General features: G+C 40.0%; 1 protein-coding gene across 1 annotated transcript in view; it reads right to left on the bottom strand.

Annotated features, from left to right (window-relative positions):
- The window catches only part of ZNF169 (zinc finger protein 169), a 122,509-nt gene extending 111,339 nt beyond the window's left edge, over positions 1-11,170 (bottom strand). The window contains exon 1 of the mRNA XM_081150571.1: positions 10,984-11,170. The gene's annotated coding sequence lies outside the window, so the exon portion shown is untranslated. The remainder of the gene's footprint in view (positions 1-10,983) is intronic.
- Positions 11,171-11,725: the final 555 nt, after the last annotated feature.

The following is an 11,725-nucleotide window of genomic DNA, read 5'->3' on the forward strand; positions in this document are numbered from 1 at the left end:
GTCGGAAACCCACAAAACTCCATAACTATTCTCAAACTTTCCCACTTTTCTTTGGCACACTAAAAGGCAATGAATGTAAAAGGTCTCCACCCTCCCCATTTTTGTATGTCGTTTATAACAAAATCTAATTCTGGACCATGCAGGTGTCCATATGTGCCAGGGATGAAACAAAAAGTATTAATTTGGCTCAGATAAATCACCTGGGTTGGACCCATTGAAGAATTTGATGGTTTCTCTCATGCAAAGTTCCTGATGCCAGTGACACTGCACTGAGATCAGCAACTGTCAGCCTGTTTCACCTCATGGCATGAACTAATTACTAAAATTCTGTGGCACACCAAAGAAATATGTATTTTCCCAATTTGACAAAAAAGGTATAATTTTTGACTCATCACACAACAGCTATTGTGTTGGCTGTTGTCATTTTTTAAATCTGACAACCTAAGGGAAAAGAAGTCAGTGCCCCTGACTAGTTAGTTATTGCACGTTTTAAAATTTCTTGCAACACACTGGTAGAAAATCACTGTCTCAGACACTAAAATTCAGGATAAACGTAAATATTTGGGAAGGTTACCTCTTGATCACCTCCACATTTTGCCTTTTCTTCTCCAAAAACAAAATAAAAACAGCAAGCACTTAAAACAGAGCTTTAAGCCTTTCTTGATTATAAAGGCCCAAGGTAACATATGGTTTGGCCACTGGAAAAAAGCTAAAACATGAGCCTTCATGGGTGTTAAAAATCAAGTAGCCCTTTTAAGCATTACCCTCACATCTTCTTTAAACAGCAAACTATGGATGTCCCCATTTGACAGCCTCAGGGGATCAGAGCACCTCCTTTGTGAATAAAGGATCACTTAGGATTTGGGGGGCAAAGCTCAGGTCTTTGTGACTTATCAGGGAGCACAAAGTCTGGAAAGATGAAGCCATCCAAATCATCACATCCATGAAACAGTGGTTAACATCATTGTCCAAGACCACCCAAAAACCCCAACCAGGGAGAATGAATCATAATCAACCTGACTCCATGTTAGCTCAAACAGTGCCTGCCTTTCGATTCTGCATTTACCTCCATCACCCAGGACCTCCTGCAGACATGTGAAGCAGGATGTAGGATGACAAGCCTATTCACAATTCCAAAGGGGCCTGCTCCCCCCTATTAAGAGTGCCTGAAACTTTCTCCTCTCTGAGACTTTTGTTTAATTTCAAATTTCTGAAATATACATGTGAAAAATGCTAAATCACTATTGCAGGTACACTATATCCGAACAGAGAAAATTAGCAACCGACAAACTGTAAATACAAAACAATGTCAAAATTGTTTTATTTTTTTTAAAAAAAATATGTCTTTATTGATTTCACAGAGAAAGGGAGGAGAGAGTGATAGAAACATCAATGATGAGAGAGTCATTGATGGGCTGCCTCCTGCATGCCCCCTACTGGGGAATCGAGCCCACAAGCAGGGCATGCGCACTGACCGGGAATTGAACCCCGATCTCCTGGATCATAGGTCGATGCCCAACCTATGAGCCACGCCAGCCAGGCAATTCTTCTGAGTTTTAATATTATCTACATAAAAACAAAATGCAGGAAGTCTACTCCTCAGGGAAGGCAATAGATTGTATAGTTATCTCCTGAACAGGGTAAAATAACTACCCCACAACTATACAATCTACTACCTCACTCTGATAGAGCAATCTTTTCTTCTGAAATGAAGAGCACAATCTTTTTCAAAAGAAAATGCAACATAAAATTATCAGCGTCAATAAAACAGTTATTCTGATATAGAGAAATGAGAAGCAAAAAGTTTCTCCCCCCCATCCAGTCTACTTGCTAAAGTTTTTAGTCTCTGAAAGAATAAGCAATATGTGCACCATAAAGAAATGGTGTACTACAGCACTTTTACACATTAACCTTAAATAGATACTGTACAATTGGCTTTGAACTTCCTAAGACGCCGCCAGAATGCAGACTTTTCTATCACGTTAGGAAAGACAGTAGATTGTATAGTTATCTCCCAGTGGTGGGTGTGACCCTAAAACTATACAACCTACTACCTCATCCCACAGTGAAGAGAACATCCAGGGTGAATGCTGAAAAGGGACCACAGTGGAGCACCACAGGAAGGCTTTCTACTCAGTAATCCTGGTTCTCCTGTGTGATTAAAGGAGAAAAGAAAAGAAGTATTAGATCACTTTCTTTCACTTAATTTGAATATAAGTTTAATTGAAAAACCTTCCACCAATCAGCAATTTAAACTGTAGCTATGTATGATCTATGTATTACTTTCATTTTCTATATTTGGTTAATATTATTATTTTGTTGTTCCACTTATATTTACGCATTCATTGGTTGCTTCTTGTTATGCGCCCTGACGAGGGATTGAACCCGCAACCTTGGGGTATTGGATGACGTTCTAACCAACTGACCTACCCAGCCAGGGCTTGGTTAACATTATTTTAAATGCTTGGTTACCTCAATTCACTCCTAATACCATGTAGTTACAAGATCCAGAAATCACCTTCTTACATCACTTATTATCAACTTTTGATTTTCTTATAGTTGCTGGAAATAAAAATTCATAATATCACTTATCTACCTAAAGAAACATACATATATCCCCATTATAAAGGAATACAAGAACCTCTCTAACAAATTCTAATGACTTCAAAACCCAAAAGTCTTAAACTTCATGCATACTCCATGATTAAATACATAATGTACAAAGGGATATAAAAATATATATACAAAAAGATCCTAATTGTTAAATTAAACTTACTCATGTTTTCCATGCCACCAAAGCTGCTTTGAGGATCAAAGACAGGAACCAAGATATTTAATACCTTGGTACAATAATCTCTGAACTAAAGCAATATGATCAGTTTGGTTTTGTAATAAAAATCACAATACCCAAATTAATCTAAACCATATTAAATATTAGTCTTCAATTTACAGACTATTTAAAAATTAACTACTATAAAGATTACTTGCTTTATAAGGCATGCACTAAATTTAATATCAAAGAAAGTTACTAACCAGTAGCTTAGTAACCATAACATGTAATCAACACACTCTTATGGCATATGGCTCAATGCAATAAAATTTAAAGTCCAGAAATAAACCCCATACATTGGGTCAATTGATTTTCAAAAAGAGTGCCAAGATAATTCAAAGGGAAAAGAAGTTTTTTCAACAAAGAGTGCTAGGACAACTGGATATCCACATGCAAAAGAATGAATTTGGAACCCTACTCACACCATATATAAACGTATCTTAAGACAAATAATCTATTTTAAAAGAAGGGCAAAGGATTTGAATAGACATTTCTTCAAAGATATGACTCACAATCACAAATGGCCAATAAGTAAATAAGACACTCAACATCATTTATTAGTTATTAGGGAAACCAAAACCCAACCACAATGAAATACCACTTTCAGACCCACTAGGCTGGATATAATTAAAACCATGGATCAAAAAGACAGTTAAGTATTGGCGAGGATGTGGAGATCCTTCATATCCTGCTGGCAAAAATGTGAAATGGTGCAGGTGTTTTGAAGCTCGTCAAAAAGTCAAATAGTTACCACATGACCAAGCAATTCCACTCAGAGGCATACTCCCAAGAGAATTAAACACAAAAACTTATACATGAATGTTCATGGCAACAATACTCATTTGGAGTAAAAAAAACCACCAAGGTTCAAATCCTGGCCCTACTCACTACCACTGAAACCTCGTGTAATTTAGCCTTTTTAGCCCCTCAGCTTTCCTAGCTGAAACATCGAGATACTGAACTAAATAATCTGTAAGAATAAAGGGAAAGACTTAAAAAGGCATCCAACATACAGAAGGGTCTATGTCAAGTCCTTCATGTGTGCCATCTTATTTAATAGTCATCATCTCCATTTTACATAGGTAGAAACTGGTGCTAAGAAGTTTTAATAACTTGCCCAAATGATCTCCAAACTTACTACACTTGAGCCAATCAATTTCTATTCTATAAGGCCAGATGATTCAAGGTTAAGAACAAGTAGACAACTACTCCTAAAAAGTCAAGCCTTTCTAATTCTAATATACGGGCTGTGTTCTGAACCAACATGGTTCTTTCAGCCAACAATAAAACCAGCTGGTACCTCTAGCCTAGCCCTCAACCCTGACCAATTTTCTCATTTAAAACATGTTTGAATCCTCATCAAACATAGTTATCTAAAATTAAATAATGTAGAATCAGTCTTGGCAAGTGTGACATGCTTACTTTGTACTATTTTTCTTCACCCAGCAATATAAATAGGTACCATGCTGGAAGTAAGCAATCTGGCAATTTATCTACCAAGGGCTATTAAAATGATCTCCCATTTGGGGGAAATACATACAAATAAAATCCAATAGTTGGATGTTGATGGGTGAGGAGAGAAAGATATCAACTATGTAGCATCACTATTCATTAGAGCAGTGGTTTCTACCTTTCCACAATCCACAGCAAGAAAAATATTTTATATTTCTAACTAGTACGTATCTATAAATATGTAATACTAATACAACAGAATATTAATACTGTTCACAAATCATCACCAATCCTTAATTTTATGTTTTCTTTTTATACACAATAAAGTGACTTTGTGATCCACTCATGGTTCACAGCTTGCAGTTTTTTAGAAAACATTTATTTGATTAGAGTAAATTTTGGAAACTAGTATCTAACAGCTAAGAGGAGGCACTATTTGTTAAGCAAGCTTTCAGAAACACAGAACACAACCCATGTACTAGAATTTATGGATTACCAGGACCCATGGAAATGTTCATTCAGAAATAAGGTGAAGTAAAAATCCTAACATGTACACTGATCACAACCATATAATGCTTGACTACTGGGAAAGAGAAAAGGAGTGCGGTAATTAGCTAGTGTTATTTTCTGTTCTTGAGATTGTCTCCTCTATAGTTAAAGTGCACTGCAGAATCAGAGAGCTGCTTGAAGCCTGGCTTATTTATCATGCCTTTAGGCACATCGTTTAATCTCTGGGGCTTTGTTATTTTAACTTACAAAAATCAGACAAATATTAGAGGGCTATTAAGAGGAAATAAAAATAATAGACAAAAAGCACCAAGTACATAGTGGATGCTCACTACAAGATGCTATTAGCCAAACCTCTCTGAATTTTACCTTTCAGATAATTTGTTTTTAAAAAGTAACCTTTTAATAGCCATATTCTATCCTTACATACCACCTCAATCTGTAGCTTGCCCCTGCCCATTAAAAATTAGACTGTCCCCCTGACCAGGTATCCCAGTTAGTTGGGGCACCATCCCAATATGCCAAGGTTGTGGGTTCAGTCCCCATGTAAGAATCAACCAATGAATGCATAAATAAGTGGAGCAACAAATCGATGTTTCTCTCTTTAAAAAAAAAAAAACTTAAAAATCATAATTCAACTTGGACAAAATGTGTAAGAAACAGATTTCAGTCCAACAGAGCAGCAAAGGTAAAGGAAAAGAGCTAAGGTTAATGGCTTTGGAGTCAAGCAGCTCCTTAGTGGCTGCTTTCTCGTACAAGTTACTTAATTAGTTCTCTTATCTCCAATTGGGAAACTGTAACAGCCACAACTCATTGGGTGTTTTTGGGGATTGGTAACACATGCAAAGCCCCTTAATAATCCAGGAATATTCAATAAATGGATAGTTATTCTTAATAAATCAATTTGAGAAACTAAGACAATAATTTTACTTCATATATACTGGAGATCGTCAAAAATACTTATCTGCAATTTAAAACGTGCTATGAATTACAAGAGAGTCATGGGGATGTAAAGTACAGCATAGCAAATATAGTTAATATTGTAGTAATAACTGTGTATGGTGCAGATGGGTACTAGACTTATTGGGGGAATCACTTCTTTAATTATATAAATTTCTAACCACTATGCTGTACACCTGAAACTAATATAAAACAATACTGAATGACAAGTGTAACTAATAAAAAATACCTGAATTTTAAAAAGAGGGGGGGGGAAAAATCAACAACAAAAAATAAGTGAAGGAAATCTCCTAATTATGAATAAGCTTGTTTGTCAGTATCTGGTATTTATATCAAATAAAGTTCCATAACTAACATTCACATTTTATTTTAATTTTTATTTTAGAGAGAAACATCAATGTGAGAGACAAACTTCAATCAACTGCTTCCCGTAAGCATCCTGATCAGGGACCAAACCCACAACCTGGATATGTGCCCTGACCAAGAATGGAACCCAAGACCTTTCGATGTACTACCTTTTGGTGTATGGGACAATGCTCCAACAGAGCCACATGAGCCAGGGCAACATTCACATTTTAAAATCCACCTACAACCCCACCAGGCGTGGCGCAGCGGTTCGATTTCTGGTCAGGGCACATGCCCAGGTTGCGGGCTTGATCCCTAGTCGGGGGCATACAGGAGGCAGCCGATCAATGGCGACTCTCTCTTCATTGATGTTTCAACTTTCTCTCTGAAATCAATAAAGATATATATAAAAAAAATCCACCTATATTTTAGTAAATGAATAGTGTATAATATATCATAATGTTTAACATATTTGTATAGTCAACACTTTAAAGTCAGGGTTCTTAATCTATATCCATAACGGGCCTCAGTAACCTCCCAAAATTGTATATACAGTACAGGTTTTCTGCAAGAATCCATAGCTTTTATCACATTCGCAAAGAAGTCTTGACCAAAAAAAGGTTAAGGGTGATGATCCTAAAAACACACTCTGAAGGCTGCATATTAATAAAGTAAAATATATAAATTTCACCTTTGCATTTATCAAGGTGGTATTTTATTTGTTTTTTATATAGAATGCGTCATGAATCTGCATGTCATATTTGCACAGAGGCCATGCTAATCTTCTCTGTTTAATTCCAATTTTAGTACACATGCTGCTAAAGCGAGCACCAAAGGTGGTATTCTGAACAAACTAGATTCTAAATTCTTAAAACATGCTAAAGTCACTTAGTCCAGAGGCAGATATACTCTACTTTCCAAATACTTAATACCTACTAAGAGTTTGAGCTTCCGAGCTAAAATGTTCTTCCAGAAGTCTGAGCTGCCTACCTTTACATTAATTTACATACTCTCATAAACAAAGTAGCTCAGAACACTTTATTTTTAAAAGCCTTTATTCATGTGCTCTCTTATGGTTGTATAAATTTCATTTTTGCCAAACTTCCGTACAAATAACAAGAACTATTTCCTTCAGTCTCATCATTTCGTTTGACTTACTGATTATCAAATACAAATCAAAATTAGAATATTGTCTACCTAACAAAGATTTCCTTCATTCTCAAATACTCAGGTTCAATATTAATGAAATTATCTGATGATGCTGACTGAATATTAAAACATTATTATTCACCAAACTCTCCAACAGTATTTTGATTCCTTGGACAGAGCATCCACATTATTTTTAGCAATGGATCACCCCATCAGTGTAAATTGGCGTGTGAAATTGACAAGATGTTTTTAGATGTAACTAAAGTTAACCTAACTCTAAGATCTCCATTTCATATCCTACCAAAGTTTTATACAGCTAAATACTAGGCCATGTTTTTCAAAAGGATCAATTCCTTTCATTTACTCAGACTCATAGCAGGTACATAAGATGCTATAGATTAGACGAAATTATCTAAATTCTGAATTAAAAAAACAAACAAACAGTAACTAATGTCAAGTGAACTCCAAGTATCCCTTTGTTAAGTTTTCAAATGCAAATTGTTAATTTGGAGCCAACTTCCCTGCTACAACAAGTGCATTCCGTTACCCCTGTATGCCTAAATAAATTCTGCTACAAACCCTATAACGCACACAAATATTTAGGGTAAGGTAGAGTATTCCACTCGGCTGACCTGTTCTGCTTAACTGTCCTTATTTATATGCCATTATTTCTCAGTCCTTTAATATCTTCTACCTTCATTATACCAATTATGTTCCCAGGTTGAAAAAAAATCACTGTATAATCTACACATCCAAAAGCCCCCCAAAATAGATTCTAGTTATTAAATCTAGATTCCACAGTTTACTATAATTAACTATATCCTTAACAGATAATTCATACTCTACACTGTACATGAGTGAATTCATTAAGAAAAATGTTCCCTCCTGTGCGTCAAGCAATCACATATTTGACCAAATAAAAGGGGGGGGGCAGCTCCCAAGTGAATTAGAAAGAGTAACTTCGTTACACTGTCACAAAGCAAAAAAGGATGACCAATTAATAGAACACTCCCAAATCATATTCATCATTAATATCTGCCACTTAAAAACATTCTCTAAAATCTCTTAAAATACTCCTAGAGAAGCAAAGTAACATGTTAAAAGTGTAGCTGTCTGCTGCTTCAGAATACTTAAATCTTAGACCTAGAAAAGAGTCTAAGAAAATTACCTGATCCAATTTCCTCATATTTGAGAATAGGCTGTGGAGACGGAACATTTTTGACTGTAATACGAAACCGCAAATATCATGTAGAAAAAGTTAACTTTTGTAGAGTGTAGACAATCCACTAGAAGTCCAAATCCGTTCAGTAGCCATTAGCCATGTTAACTACTGAGCACTGGAAATGCGACTAGCTGAAAATGAGACATGCTGAATACACTCTAGATTTCAAAGACAGTATCAAAATTAAAAAAAAGTGGTGTCTCCCATTTTATCTGGTTATTTAATGAAGTCCACTCTTAAGTAATTGTATAATGCTTAGAACACCCACACAAGCAAAGAGCATGCAGTGACTGGGCCTCCTTTACTCCAGTCAAGTCACATGAGGCAGTGTTAACAATTCATTGCTAGGACTGGGGACCTGAATTCTTCAATTCTCATCTACCCATGGAAAACAAAAATCATTGGCAATTAATATTCTGGGGTCGAGAACATCCTTTACTGACTAAATAAAAGCTTCTCAGACTATTAAAATATGAAGTGATTACAAATCTATGCTGGTCATTGATGGCCAATTCCTGAAAACTAAGGTGAGGAGAACATGCTCCACCAAATAGAAATACAAACTGGGTTGCTTTTAACACTCCTTGAAGACCAGTGCTATGGATAAAAATACCCTTTAGAAGGGTTGTTTTTCTGACTCTTTTTTGACACCCTTAGAAAGATATTTTGCAGAAATACACATGACTACAGCTGAATCAATAAATATTTTCTATTCTATTTTTTAAAAATTCTGATTACCACCCACTACATTGATTTAATGACTCAATGAGTCAGGATCTACAGTTAAAAACATTGGTTTAGATCTCTTAATATTGGGCAATTCCCACTATTAGTGATACTTACTATATTAGCTATTGAAAAAAGGTACACAAATATCTAGTGTGCAAGAAATTCTAGTTAATGCTAACAGGAATAAAGTGCCCATAATGAGTAAACTTTGGAGACAAACTTGTGTATCGATCTTTCTTTCATTATATTAAGTCTGAACGCGGTGATTTAGAAACTTTCTTTTTTATGAGACTTGCAAAATTCCCCGAGTCTCTCAAATTCGACAGAGCTTCAATTTTGTTTAGGGGAGGGTAGGACCTACAGCCTGTTTCAAGAGGAAAACACCCTCTCACTGTCACTGCAAAAGTATCCAAAACAGGGTTCATCCCCCCCCCCCCCCATGAACTGTAATTGTGTGTTCACTAGTGACACATTTTAAAATGCTATTTAATCTTAACTGAATTTAGAAGGGGTTCAAAAAGCTCAAAACAGTCCTTTTAGCAACTATGTATAATAAATCAAACACCCTCACAAAACCCAAAGTAACTTACAAGTTTACAAGTATTTAGTTCCTCAACTATACACATATTCCCTGAATATGCTACTGCAAGTGAACCTGACAGCCATACAACAGAAAAACCTGGATATAAATTCTGTTCTAAAATACATAAATTTACTATTACAAGATTTCCAGGTCAACATAAATTCAGGGAACTGCTAAATGAGGTTTTAACTTAGGAACTGAGTGCCAAGACGACTATCAGTAAGGTTTAAAGAAGTAGGCTCATCCAGTCTCCCAATTTACTTCAAGAATGTAACACTCACTATGCCCAATGCCTTCTTTTCGTTTGCCAACCCTCTCGTAAATAAGTGTATTAAAACACACCCTCACCTCTGACACAGAAGGCAGGGTTCCAGGCCCTACTGTAAAAGTTGGAGACAGAAGGCCATTGCTGGCCAAGGACATAAAGGTTACACATTCCTCACACCCGAGCCTGCCGGGGACGTGAAAAGCCCGCCTGCTTCCAGGTGTGCAGCACCGACTCGGAGCTGGGGATGCTGGTCGTGGCCCAGGTAGCCAGGCACAAGTCCACCCCCGGATCCCACTAATTCCCGCCCGACCCTCTCCCCAGCCAAGGACGGAGGTCGTGGTGGATCAGGAGGCACAGCTGCTCCGGGACCGAGGCTGGGCTCGGCCGAGCGGATTAGTGGCAGGGAGCCGGCCCAGGGACAGCCAGTCCGCGCCCACTCGTCCGGGCACTACCCCCGCACTTCCTACCTTCCCTCCCGCATCCCAGCCCCCAAGGCCAAGGTCTCCCCGGCCCACAAACTTGATAGCGGAAGTGACGTCAGGGGGGACCTGGCGACTCCCGCAGCCAGTCAAGCTAGAGCGGGAGAAGGCGCTGGCCAATGGGCGACGACAGGGGGCCGGACTTCCCCGCCCAAGCTAGATTGCAGCGGGGCGGGGGAAGGGAGAGGACTGAAGAATGTGAAGAATGACCCCTCCCCCCGGTCCTGAGGCGCTGGGCGGGAAACAGAGGGGGTTGGGGCCAGCCGGCCGCGCCACGCGGCGCCCATCCCCCAGCCTGCGCCACTGCCACCCACGGTCCTCCTCGAGGCCTGCCCGCCCACCCCGACCCCCAGGCCTCTTCCGGTCGGCCCCATCGCTCCCTTTCTCCCACCGCCCCCGGGAGTCAAGTGAAGGAAAATGGCGACGGGCCCGTGCGCGCCGTCCGTTTACCCCACTGACCTCGGGCTCGTATTGAAGGCCACCGCCTGCAGCCGCCCTCTGCGGAGTCGGCCCGGCCTTCGCGCCAGCCGCAGGCCACCACCGCCCCGGAGACGCGTGCGAAGACGCCGACGGGAGCGCGGGCGGAGGGCCGTGGCGGCCTGAGGAAAAGCAACGCGGGCGCCGGGAGGCCGAGGCGGAGGCGGGCGCGAGCGTAGCGCGCGAGTCCATTGGCTGGGCTGCCTGACTGACGCGCGCCTTGCCCTTTCGTCTCAGCCGAGCCGGGCGCCCGGACCTCACTGGAGGGCGGTGGCTCGGCCCGCCCAGGGCTGGGCGTTCACCGCGGGAAGGGCGTGTGGGTCCGCCCACCCTGTCCGCTCCGGCTTTCCTATTGAGCGGCCGGGAGAGTGGCGGGGGAGCGTCCCGCCCCCCGCCCTCCCCGCGCGTGTGGGACAGGCACCCTCTCGAGGCGGCTCCGAGCACGTTGCGCGGCCGTGCTCCCGCCTCCCGCTTGGGGAACGTGCTGGGCGACCCACAAGGGCAGCCCTGCGGAGTAGCCGGCTGGAGCTGGAGCTGCTTTCAGCCGACGGCTGCAGGTTTTGGAGAGTCTCACCTTCAGGTGCTTGTCAAAGCAATCCTTAATTTTCCTATTTTAAGAATCAACCACTGAATGCATAAATAGTGGAACAACAAATGATTTTCTCTCCCCCCTTCCCTTCCTCTCTGGAATTAATAAATAATTTTTAAATTAACCTAAAGCTTA

This window comes from Miniopterus schreibersii (genome assembly GCF_964146895.1).
Source record: "Miniopterus schreibersii genome assembly, chromosome: 11".
NCBI classification, from domain to species: Eukaryota; Metazoa; Chordata; class Mammalia; order Chiroptera; family Miniopteridae; genus Miniopterus; species Miniopterus schreibersii.